Source organism: Rhinopithecus bieti, unplaced genomic scaffold (genome assembly GCF_001698545.2).
Source record: "Rhinopithecus bieti isolate Rb0 unplaced genomic scaffold, ASM169854v2 scaffold_5273, whole genome shotgun sequence".
Taxonomy (NCBI): Eukaryota; Metazoa; Chordata; class Mammalia; order Primates; family Cercopithecidae; genus Rhinopithecus; species Rhinopithecus bieti.
In genome coordinates this window covers 1,881,041-1,893,179 of record NW_016805057.1, presented here as the reverse complement: position 1 = coordinate 1,893,179, position 12,139 = coordinate 1,881,041, and the positions used below count along the sequence as shown (strand labels likewise).

The following is a 12,139-nucleotide window of genomic DNA, read 5'->3' as shown; positions in this document are numbered from 1 at the left end:
AAAAAAAAAAAAAAAAAAAAAAAAAAAACAGAGAAGAGAGAGACAACGTAGTTAAAGATGAAAGTCTCCAGAAATCTGTTGGGATACTATTTTGGAATCTACACATTGAGACTAAAGTTGACATGGCAGAAGTGAAAGGAAAAAAAAATGATTTCTACCCAAACTACAGGATGCCATACATAAATACCTTCAAATTTTCATATTGTTGCCATTGCTAATAGATTTCTAAATCATCCAGTTGTCCCAATAGTTTTCTTCAATTTGGGTTGGGGCTGGGGGGAAAAGATATAATCTAGAAAATAAAAGTCTTTCTACACTTTATACTATTTCCAACTCTAAAGCAGAGAAAGCAGAAGTTTACAAAATAAACTTCTTAAAAGGTTGTAAAGACAAATGAAACAGAAACAGAGGTTAGACCTGGCAAGTTGATGAGTTGGTCATTTTACATTTGATGAATATTTCATCATGACTACTTGATAGCTTTCCTCCTTTTACTTGAATACTGATCAATTACAAAACCTAATTTTATAACTTCTTGAATATATCTACATTTTTATTGCAACTAGAAATACTTAAAATACTTTAATATTAAAAAAAATTTGAAATAAACTCATAACAAAATAAGAATACAGTAAATAAAGCTTAGAGAATATTAATATTAAAAGATAAAAATTACATTCTTAACTCCGAAATATGCAAGATTATAGAGCTGGACTCTATTTTAAGTCATGATTACTTAATGGGAATTTGAGCTATGTGTTAATTGTCATAACAGAAACCCCAAAACACTGCAAGTGGTTCTTTGTCAGACCCATCAAAGCCCCTGTGAAATCTACTGATGAAAAAAAAAAAAAACTACTTTATTTGACATTATCAAATGATTACATCTTAGGGTATCTATTTAGATTTTGGCTTACCGGTGAAAATTCAATTTTACCCTCTTGAAGCCAGAAAAAGTAAGCCTGTATTTAATGAATATTTCTTCCTTTTTCCCCCACCCCTGGAAACCAAATATCACTCTACATTTCACCTGTAGTCTAGTTTTGGAGCATTCTTAAGTCTCTCTGAAAAGTCTCAAGTGACTCTCTTAAAAGTCACTGGGTGGGCCCAGTAGCTCATGCCTGTATTCCCAGCAGTCTGAGAGGCCAAGGCAAGAGAATCACAGTTCAAGAACAGCCTGAGAAACATGATGAAACCCTGTCTCTACAAAAAATATAAAAATTAGGTGGACATGGTGGCTCTCAGCTGTGTTCCCAGCTACTTGAGAGGCTCAGGTGGGAGGATCACCTAAGCCTGGGAGGTGGAGGTTGCAGTGAGCAGGGATCGTACCACTGCACTCCAGCCTGGGTGACAGAGGGAGACTGTCTCAAAAAAAAAAAAAAAAAAAAAAAACTTTCAAGCAAATTGACAGAAGTAATTTGAATGAAATGTCTGCCCCGATGATAATGTTTTTCATTTCTTTAAAATCATAAAACCAACACCCCAAACAATGTCAAATACTTAAAAGTTGAAACATCGGATTACCACAATCTACAATGCATTAAAGTTCAACATATCAAGATCAACAGCAAATTTTAATCCTGGACATCTCTTAATTCTAAGAGGTACTAAAAAGCTCTATTAAATATATCTTAAAAGCAAAATGCATACATAAGCTAAAATCCCAGAATCGTGCTTAAAACTAGTGTTCTTGAAAGAAAATTAAACATCATGACTGGATCGACTCTGGGATCTTTCTACTCCGGGATGCTTTCATTTAGAAGGTTATCTCCATTGCAGGCAAATTTTTGCCCAATGTGAATCGTAGTGTACTTTTCCTTTCCTTTAATGCCAAAGCCTGTGTCTCATATTTTAGTACTCACAGGTTTGCCATTTCATCATCCTTGTATGATTTGGTCAAAATACATATTTTTGGGTCAAGCACAGTGGCTCATGCCTGCAATCCCAGAATTTTGGAAGGCCAAGGCAGGAGGATCACTTGAAGCCAGGAGCTTGAGTGAGCCTGAGCAACAAAACAAGACCTCATCTCCAAAAAAAATTTAAAATAAGGGTAGGTACAGCAGCTCCTGCCTGTAACCTCAGGAGGCTGAGGCAGGCAGATCACTTGAGCTCAGGAGCTCGAGACCAGCCTGAGCAATATGGCAAGACCCTGTCTCCATAAAAACACAAAAAATTAGCCAGGTGTGGTGGTGCGTGCCTATGATCTCAGTTACTTGGGAGGCTGAGGTGGGAGGATTGCTTGATCCCTGGAGGTTGAGGCTGCAGTAAGCCAAGATTGCACCACTGCACTCCAGCCTGGGGCAGAATGAGACCCTGTCTCAAAAAATAAAATAAATACAATAAATATATTTAAACTATTTAGTTTTTAAAAATCCAAATCGTGCAATTAAACAAGGAAACAACATATTCTGCTATTAAATTATCCCAGAAAAACTCTGTGGTTTCACTTTAGGATCAAAACCAAAACTCATTGTTATGGAACTACTAGACTTTTCAATAAATTTACATTTCATTAAGTACTTACTTATTGAATGCTTACTATGTATAAGGCACCATGCTAGATTCTGTGAGGGCATCCAAAGAATAAGACATTTCTTACCCTAAAGGGGCTTATGGAACAGAAGAAATCTTTTTTAACATGTAATGATAACGGCAGAAATCTCTCCAGTAGTGGGCAGTGTTTTCAGTATTTTAAACATACATTAACTCATTTTATTCCTCCTAACAGCCCTGTGAAATAGGTAGGAAAATGAGACTCAGAGAGGTTAAGTAACCAGAGCAAGGTGGGGAATAATAAGAGGTGAACTGGGATGTGAATGCAGGTAGTGTGGCTCCAGAGTCCATGCTTCTAACCACTCTGCCCCGCTGACTCTCAAGCACTGATGAAGGTATAATGAAATAATAACGATGGCAGTTTCTTAAAACTACAAAAAAAAAAAAAGAAAGAAAAAAAGAAAAAAAATGTATGGAGTTTCCAAAATTAGATTACATTCCATCAAGTAGAAATTTAAATATGGTCCCAGAAGGGTAGGTGAGTTTCAGGGGAATAGTTGAGTAGGAATTCTGGGAAAGGGAGATGCATAAGAAAAAGCAAGATGCTGTATGAAAGCAGTCTACCTTTGCAGGGTCATGGATAGAGCCAGAAGCCATTATCCTCAGCAAACTAACGCAGGAACAGAAAACCAAATGCCACATGTTCTCACTTACAAGTGGGAGTTGAACAATGATGTCATACAAACACTTCAGGGGTTATAACACACACTGGGACCTGTTGCGGGGGTGGGGAGGGAGAGCATCAGCAAGAATAGCTAATGGATGCTGGGCTTAATACCTAGGGTTGATCTGTGCAGCAAATCACCATGGCACACGTTTACGTATGTAACAAAACTACACATCCTGCACATGTATCCCAGAACTTAAAAAGTGGATGGGAAAAAAAATAAAAAGTACATGTAAGAAGACAGCTAGAAGAGAACTGGGAAAAGTATTCTACCACTAAAGATTTCTGAGCTGGGTATTGAGAGAGTATGGAACGGACGGAAGTGGGCTTGGACACTGGGTGACCCGTAAGATGTCTCCACAGATCATTTAAAGAAGTCATACAGCCTGGACTATGGTGGTGATAACGGGGATAGAGAGAAGAAGAAAAAGGCAAGTCACTACAGAATCTGAGATTTCACAACTGGAAGAATGTGTACACAGGGCCTGCTGCGTATCTGGGGACTCAGGAACAAGCATGTCAGAGGCATGAGAAAATGGGAGTCAAAGGTTCTAGGCTTTTAGCCTGGAGTACTGGAATATTGGGACAATCATCAATAGAAGCTACAAGCTGAGGAGAGGGAGCACATATAAATATGAGGCAGCTATCTCAGGACAGGGCAATGGGAAAGAGGCCCAGGTTGAAGATAAAGATTTGGAGTCAATTGCAGAGTTTAGATTTTAAGAACTACAGCAAATGCTTCAGGAGTAAGTAGACAGAAAGGAACAGAACTAAGGAGATAACCTTTTATACTGACAGGTACCTCATGGGAGGAAGGGTTAACAGCCAAGAAAGGAGATAAAAGCAGCAGAGGTAAGAACAATGCTACAGTAGTGCAAGGGCCAAAATGAGGAAGGCTCAAAAAGGAGCAAAAGGCCAAGCTTAGGGAGGTCTAAGAAGGCATCAGAGTAATACATTATACTGAAGGACTAAGGAAGCTGAAATGTTTTCAAAGTTTTGCAAAGCATGTATCTTACTTTTTTTTTAATGTGCAAAGACTAGTATGTATGTATTGATGCTAGCCTCTTATAGCTAACACAGGGGATGGATTTAAAGTACACAAAATACTACAGAATTGAAACCCCTCAGACTGAAGAAGATACTGAAAATAGATGAAGCTGCAATATAAACAAAATTTACAGCTTGCTGTAATGTCAATTTTATTAGGTAAAGTAATTCATATGAAAACCAAACCGCATTAAGAAGTAGAAGATTCACAAGACTTCAAAGAATTTTCACTCTTGCCTCAAGTCCCTTCAGTTTTGCTTCCCCAGCTCCCCATGTTTGCATTCACTCTCCCGAATCTTTGGCTCTGTCCTCAGAGTGCCATATAATTCAGCATGATAAATGCCTACCACAGGGGAAGATACAAGGCACTACGACAGCACAAAGAGGGACCCTTCCTGAGCCCTGGGGAATCACAGGCAGCTTCCTAGAGGAATTATACAAATTCTAACTTGGGACAGCAGTTATGTGTGGGAATAATTTAACTGGTGTCCTAAGAATAATATATCCCAGAACTCTCAAGTCTCATCTATACCCTGAAGTTATAATAGATTTGGAGGGAATTAAACTTAAAGCATGTTGTTGATAAAATGGTGCTTGCAGCTAGGAGAAACTGACAAGGGTTTTGCTTTTTATTTCAGTACTATAAATGACCAGAATTCCTATTCTTCATATGTAAAATAGCAATATTAGTATCTTCTGAATTCACTCAATCATTTATAATTAAAGTTAACTTCACAGGGATGTTCAAAGACAGCTGACAGTAAATGTTTGAGATTTACATACATAGAAACTATATTTAGCCAGGGGTTGGTTAGCTTGGTTAAAGTATGATACTAATGAACCCATGGTTCCAATGTTTATACATTCTATAAGCTTAACTTGTCCATGGAGTAAACTTGGCCAGTTATCTTCGGTTCTGCTGCAGATGGTCACAAAATGAATTTTGTTTTTTTTTAAAAAGGAAACGAATCAGTTTAACACTGCCACCTGGATAACATAAATCATGTCCCAACACACCTCCCAGCTTCCACTCTTATTCCTCTATAATCCGTTTCTCCATCCAACAGCCAGGATGATTTTTTTAAAGGCACATGAGACTATGTTTACCGCCACCCAGTTCCAGTTAAAAATCTTTCAATAGAGCTCTATTCACAGCACAATAGGAATCTAACTCTTACAGGGCCCTACAGCATCTGGCCCCTGCTTACCTCTGCAGCTTCGTCTCACACCACTGTCCCCTTGCTCCCCATGCTCCAGCCACCCAAGCCTCCCTGCTGTTCCTCGAGCAAATCAAGGCTCCTTCCCACAGCAGAGCCTTTGTACCTCCTGCGTCTTCAGCCAATACACAGTCAGACACAGGCCCAAGCTCATCAGTAAGAACTGAGGAGGGAAATGTCCAAGCAAAAACAACAAACTATGTAAAAAGCACATGAGGCCCCATGTGATAAGCAAGAAGTGGCAGATAAGCAACAATCTTGACAGGACAAAATAACAACTTTAGGGAAAATTAAAATTAATGCTAATAAGCCATGCTCATTGAATGAAGAACTCAAACAACCCAAGACCCAATATAAAGTGAAAATCTCAGCTTTACCCAGTGTGCTTCCACACTCAGACGGGCCAATAAAATTATTAGAAACAAAACAGTACCCCCAAAAATGATGCACTAACACTAACAATACTACAGGCAATACCAGTGAATTCTGAAGCCAAGACTATTATGCTGGAGGAGTAATCAAAATGATGAAGAAGGTAGGACGGTGGTGATGGTTGCACCACAATGTGAATATACTTAATGCCACTGAACTGTACACTTAAGAAGTGTATAAGGTAGGGCGTGGTGGCTCACGCCTGTAATCCTAGCACTTTGGGAGGCCAAGGTGGACAGATCACTTGATGTCAGGAGTTTGAGACCAGCCTTACCAACACGGTGAAACCCCGTCTCTACTAAAAATACAAAAAATGAGCCAGGAGTGGTGGCAGGTGCCTGTAGTCCCAGCTACTCAGGAGGCTGAAGCAGGGGAATCGCTTGAACCCAGGAGGTGGAGGTTGCAGTGAGCCAACATCGCACCACTGTACTCCAGTCTGGGCGACAGAGTGAGACTCCATCTCAAAAAAAATAAAAAATAAAAATAAAAAAAAGAAGTGTATAAATGGTTTTATACACTTAAAAATGGTTAAGACGGTGAATTTTATGTTATGCGTATTTTACCAGGTTTTTTTTCAAGGAATAGGAAAATTTCAACACATCTGTAAGACAAGAAAAATTGTAAAACAATTTTCACCATGAAAACCGTAAAAGCTAAGAAAGATACCTTCTAAATCTATTAAATCATTAAGGATACAGTAAGAATATGTAATTGCTCACTAAAAGAAAAAAAGATAGTTGAAAGAAATATCTTTTAACATGTTAGCGTCCTTAATAAACCTCACATTATTAAACCCAAGATATTATTTTCACATGTCAAAGTAGAATACTGCAAAAACAAAAAAAAAAAAGTTAAAAACATTTACCCCGGGTCAAAGAAAAATGAGTTCTCATGTACTTGGCTAGTGAAGCTACAGATAAGGCCCTTTGGGAAAGGAACTTGCCAGCATATATTAGGAGTCTTAAAAATGTTTACACTCGGCTGGGCACAGTGGCTCACATCTATAATCCCAGCACTTTGGGAGGCTGAGGCAGGCGGATCACCTGAGGTCGGGAGTTCGAGACCAGCCTGACCAACACGGAGAAAGCCTGTCTACTGAAAAAAAAAAAAAAAAAAAAAAAAAAAAGAACCAGGTGTGGTGGCACATGTCTGTAATCCCAGCTACTCAGGAGGCTGAGGCAGGAGAATCACTTGAACCCGGGAGGCGGGGGTTGCAATGAGCCAAGATCACACCATTGCACTCCAGCCTGAGCAACAAGAGCGAAACTCCGTCTCAAAGAAAAAAAAAAGTTTATACTCTTTGGCCCTACAATTTCACTTCTGTGAATTAACTCTAACGAAATAACCCTAAGTGTCTAAAAAGATTAATGCACAAATATGAATGTTCATCATAGCACGAATTACAAATATCTTAGAAAATGAAATGAACATCAAGCAGTAAGAATAAAGCTCTAGTACAGCAATATGTTTTGTTTTGAGACAGGGTCTCTCTGTTGCCCAGGCTGAAGTGAAGTGGCATGATGTCGGCTCACTACAACCTCCATCTCCCAGGTTCAAGGGATTCTCCTGCCTCAGCCTCCCAAGTAGCTGGGACTACAGGAACGCGCCACCACACCCAGCTAATTTTTGTAATTTTTTTTGGTACAGACAGGGTTTCCCCATGTTGGCCAGGCTGGTCTCAAACTCCTGACCTCACGTGATCCGCCCACCTCGGCTTCCCAAGTGCTGGAATTACAGGCACGAGCCACTGTGTCTAGCCCAGCCATATGTTGTTATAGGCAAATGAAAATGTTTCTGAAGAATTTGTGGTAATTTGTGAAAAAGTTATGCAAAATTGTAAATACCAAGTAGAATTTCAAACATTTTCAGGCGGATCTTGGTTCACTGCAACCTCTGCCTCCTGGGTTGGTGGTGCACGCCTGTAGTCCCAGCACTTTGGGAGGCAGAGGTGGGAGGATGGCTTGAGCCCAGGAGTTGGAGACCAGCCTGGGCGACATGACAAACCCCCATCTCTACAAAAAAATACAAAATATTAGCCAGGCATGGTGGTGCGCACCTATAATCCCAGCTACTCAGGAGGCTGAGAGGCTGGAGGATCATTTGAGCCCGGGAGATTGCAGCTGCAGTGAGCCATGATTGCACTACTGCACTTCAGACTGGGCAACAGAGCGAGAACCTGTTTCGAAAAAACAAAACAAAACAAAAAACATTTTCAAACAACATAAACAAAAACCTTTGCCTGTAATTCTGCTTTTCTATAGCTGAGCTCATGTCACAGTAATAGTGGGAAAGGAAGAAGGTTAATTTAACAATAATTCTAACTCACATTTGGGAAAAGCAAGCTATAAATGTCATAAAACATCCACCCAGCTGTCTATCATTCCAATTAAGTTGTTGGTACTCTAAGATCAGGAGCTAAGTTTTATTTATTGCTAACATCTAGCATGTAACTAATTGACATATAGTAGTAATTGTTCAATATGACAATCTGAAAACACTTATCCATCTAAATGTCAGCTTTCTGAATAAAAAGAAATCTACACACACACACACTTTCTTTTTGTTGTTAAGGAATCAGGAATCAGACAACCAAGTCAAAAACCCTGTGAATCTCTGTAGTAGTATTTATGATTTTTTTTAAATGCTGCCACCAATTAATGCGTTTTAAAAAAATCTTCAGAGAAAGTAGTAGAAACGGATTCATGAAGTGTTAATTCAGACACTGAAGGAGGGCCTGATCATATTTGGTTAGGTGAAGAGGTTGGAGAGCAATTTAGTTAAACAGGAACTACCCAAGCAAAGGGCAGAATTAGGATCTTCCACCCCCTTAAATGCCCATGCTCCCAAAAGTTGTACCTTCAACCTTCTGCTCTTCTCATTCTACACACATTTCCGGGGCAATCGCATCTATTCTCATAGCTTTAATTATCACTTAACATGACAGCTCCTACCATCAACATCTTCATTTCAGAATGGTATTCCAATCTTCAAACTCAAATTTGAATGCCCACGCTCATTTCTACCTGGATACTTATTTCAAACTCAACATACCTTAAACTTATTTAGTGTTACTTCTGTAAACCTGTTTCTCCTATATTCCCTATTACTGTGAAACATAACCACTTCCCATCTAGAAAATCAGATTACCTTTAATTTATCTCTTTCTCTACACCTACATCCATAAATTAACAAGTCTTCGGAATTCCTTAGTAAAAGCAATCTCTTTTATTTTTGTTTTATTTTACACAGTCTTGCTCTGTCCCCAGGCTGGAGTCCAGTGGCACAATCTCGGCTCACTGCAACCTCTGCCTCCCAGGTTCAAGCGATTCTCTTGCCTCAGCCTCCCAAGGAGCGGGGACCCCAACGGGCCCCCCCCCCCGGCTTTTTTTTTTTTTTTTTTTTTTGTTGAGACGGAGTCTCGCTCGGTCTCCCAGGCTGGAGTACAGTGGCGTGATCTTGGCTCACTGCAAGCTCTGCCTCCCGGGTTCACGCCATTCTCCTGCCTCAGCCTCCCAAGTAGCTGGGACTACAGGCACCCGCCACCACGCCCGGCTAATGTTTTTTGTATTTTTTTAGTAGAGACGGAGTTTCACCGTGTTAGCCAGGATGGTCTCGATCTCCTGACCTCGTGATCCACCCGTTTTGGCCTCCCAAAGTGCTGGGATTACAGGCGTGAGCCACCGCGCCTGGCCTCTTCATTCTTATCTCTAAAGCCTGTGTCCTAATTCAGGATCAGGTTAGCTCCTTCCTAAATCCTGAAGTGGCTGCCTAGTTGACTTTCTCACCTCCAGTCCGAACTTTCACCAATTCTCTTCAGAAATCAGCTTAAATGTCGCCTCCTCAGGCAGGTCTTGCCCACTCTCCAGGCCAGGTTAGATGTAACTGTGATTGATCACACAGTACTCCTCTACTTCCCCTAACACTTAAAAATGTCCTTGTGATGGTTGTCTTTATCCTACGAAGTCAGCTTCTGCATGACAGAAGGGATTGTCTCTGAGACCACTTTGCTTTACTGCATCTAGGAGTTGATTAAAATCACTTATTTAGAATCTAACTTGTGACTAATAATTGCCTCATCCTTTATATTTCAAACGTGAACACACTTTTCCAAACATACATACATGTTTTCGGTGATCAATACAATACCAATTTAAATCTCACTGCTAGAAACGATACGTTTTTGTCACATATTTTCAAAAGTCACAATACACAAAACACACAACCTGTGACTTTTTTTGATAACAGAAATAGGTCTTCATACTTGAAAATGTGGAGATAACTAGATTGGGAAGAAAATGGCCTAACAAAATAGAGTGAAATATTGAGCAATAGAAAACACTCCAGAAATAAAGTGAATTGACTAGGGCAGAGATCCACTTATACATTCTGGCTATGTTTTTTCATTCAGATTCAGAGTTTGTGTAAACCACTGGAAACCCTTATAACAGGAGACATATCCAACTACAGTCACCATGGGAAGTATCAACCAGGGTAGTGCTGAACCTCAGCAGAGAACCTTCTCTCTCCTACCTTCTTTTAACTTTGTTCTCGGCTAATTAAGGCCTTTGGGAAAAGAGAATTCAGATGACAAGTTACTTCAGTAAGCACAAATAACCTCAGACACCAATTAAAAACAGTTTTGATAGATAAACCTTGAGGATAACCCACACCAAACTCTAACAATGTAGTAGAAAAGTTGCAAAAAGTTCCTTTCAACTTGCAGGTGTAGACAACTAAAGTTTTGGCAACTCAACTAACAAGGAAACTGAGAATAGCAAATGTTACCTTTTCTATTACTCATTTATTTTATCACCCTTATATGTAAATTTGAAGGACATTCCAATTAAAACTCATTCTGAATATGATCTGATGATCTGGAGAAAATATAAATTATTAAGTGTTATTAGAACAACTAGAAGCCATCTGCAAAAAAAATACAATTGAATCCACTCTGCATCAAAATCAATTTCAAAGGAGTTGAAGATTTATGTAGAAAAAAAAGGAATCAATAAAGTAAATGTAAAATAATTCCTTTATTGCATTGAAGTAAACAAGGTCTTCCCTACTCAAAATTCTAGTCATAAAAGGAAACTTTGATGAATTTGACTACATTTAAAAAAAAACCTATGCATGCCCCTGACACCACAAAAAAAAAAAAAAAAAAAAAAATCCACCATGAACAAAATCAAAAGACAAATGTCCAACTGGGAGACACATTTACTACTCATATCACTGACAAAGGGCTAATCTAAAACACACACATACACACACACACACACACACACACACACACGATGATACAAATTGGCAGTACATGGAAACACAAATATTTATAAAAAGAGGTTCAGGCCAGGCACCGTGACTCACACCTGTAATCCCAACACTTTCGGAGGACAAAGGGGGCAGATCACTTGAGGTCAGGAGTTCAAGACCAGCCTGGCCAACATGGCGAAACCCCACCTCTACAAAAAATACAAAAATTAGCTGGGCATGGTGGTATGCACCTGTAATTCCAACTACTCAGGAGGCTGAGGCAGGAGAATCGCTTGAACCCAGGAGGCAGAGGTTGCAGTGAACTGAGATCACACCACTGCACTCCAGCCTGGGTAACAGAACAAGATCCTGTCTCAAAGGAAAAAAAAAAACAAGTTCATTCATTAAAAATATGGAAATTAAAATTACTCTGAGTATTCACCTAATAGATAAGCAAAAATCCAGACGTTTAGTAGCCTACTCTAAAGACAAGGCAGCAGGAAAAGAGGCATTCTCGTCCATTGCTAGTAGGACGGTAATCTGGTACAAATCCTACAGAGGGCAATTTGACAACAGTCATCAAAATTATAGAATCATACCCTTTGTCCCCGCAATTCTACCTCTGGGAATTTAACTTATGAACATATATATGCAGATAGACAGGAATGACACCTGTACAAGGTTACTCACTACAGTATTATATTTAGTAGCAAAAGATAATAAACTACCTAAAATAAGCATTGATTAGAGACTGGTAAAGTAAAATGTGGTACATCCATGTGATGCAATCCTCTACAACTATTCTTTTAAAAAAAGAAGAAGAAGGTAGTCATCTATTTACTGTATGGAAAGACAGCCAAGAAATATTAAGTGAAAAAAAGAAAAGAGCAGAACAGTGTGTATAGTGTACAAGCTTTTGTGTAAATTTTAAGTGAAAACTTAAGTGAAAAAAAAAATTTTTTTTTTTTTT

At 39.2% G+C, this 12,139-nt stretch overlaps 1 protein-coding gene across 3 annotated transcripts in view; it reads right to left on the bottom strand.

The window, feature by feature from the left end:
- TSC22D1 (TSC22 domain family member 1) overlaps positions 1 to 12,139 on the bottom strand; it is a 145,272-nt gene that overhangs the window by 70,543 nt on the left and 62,590 nt on the right. The window lies entirely within an intron of this gene.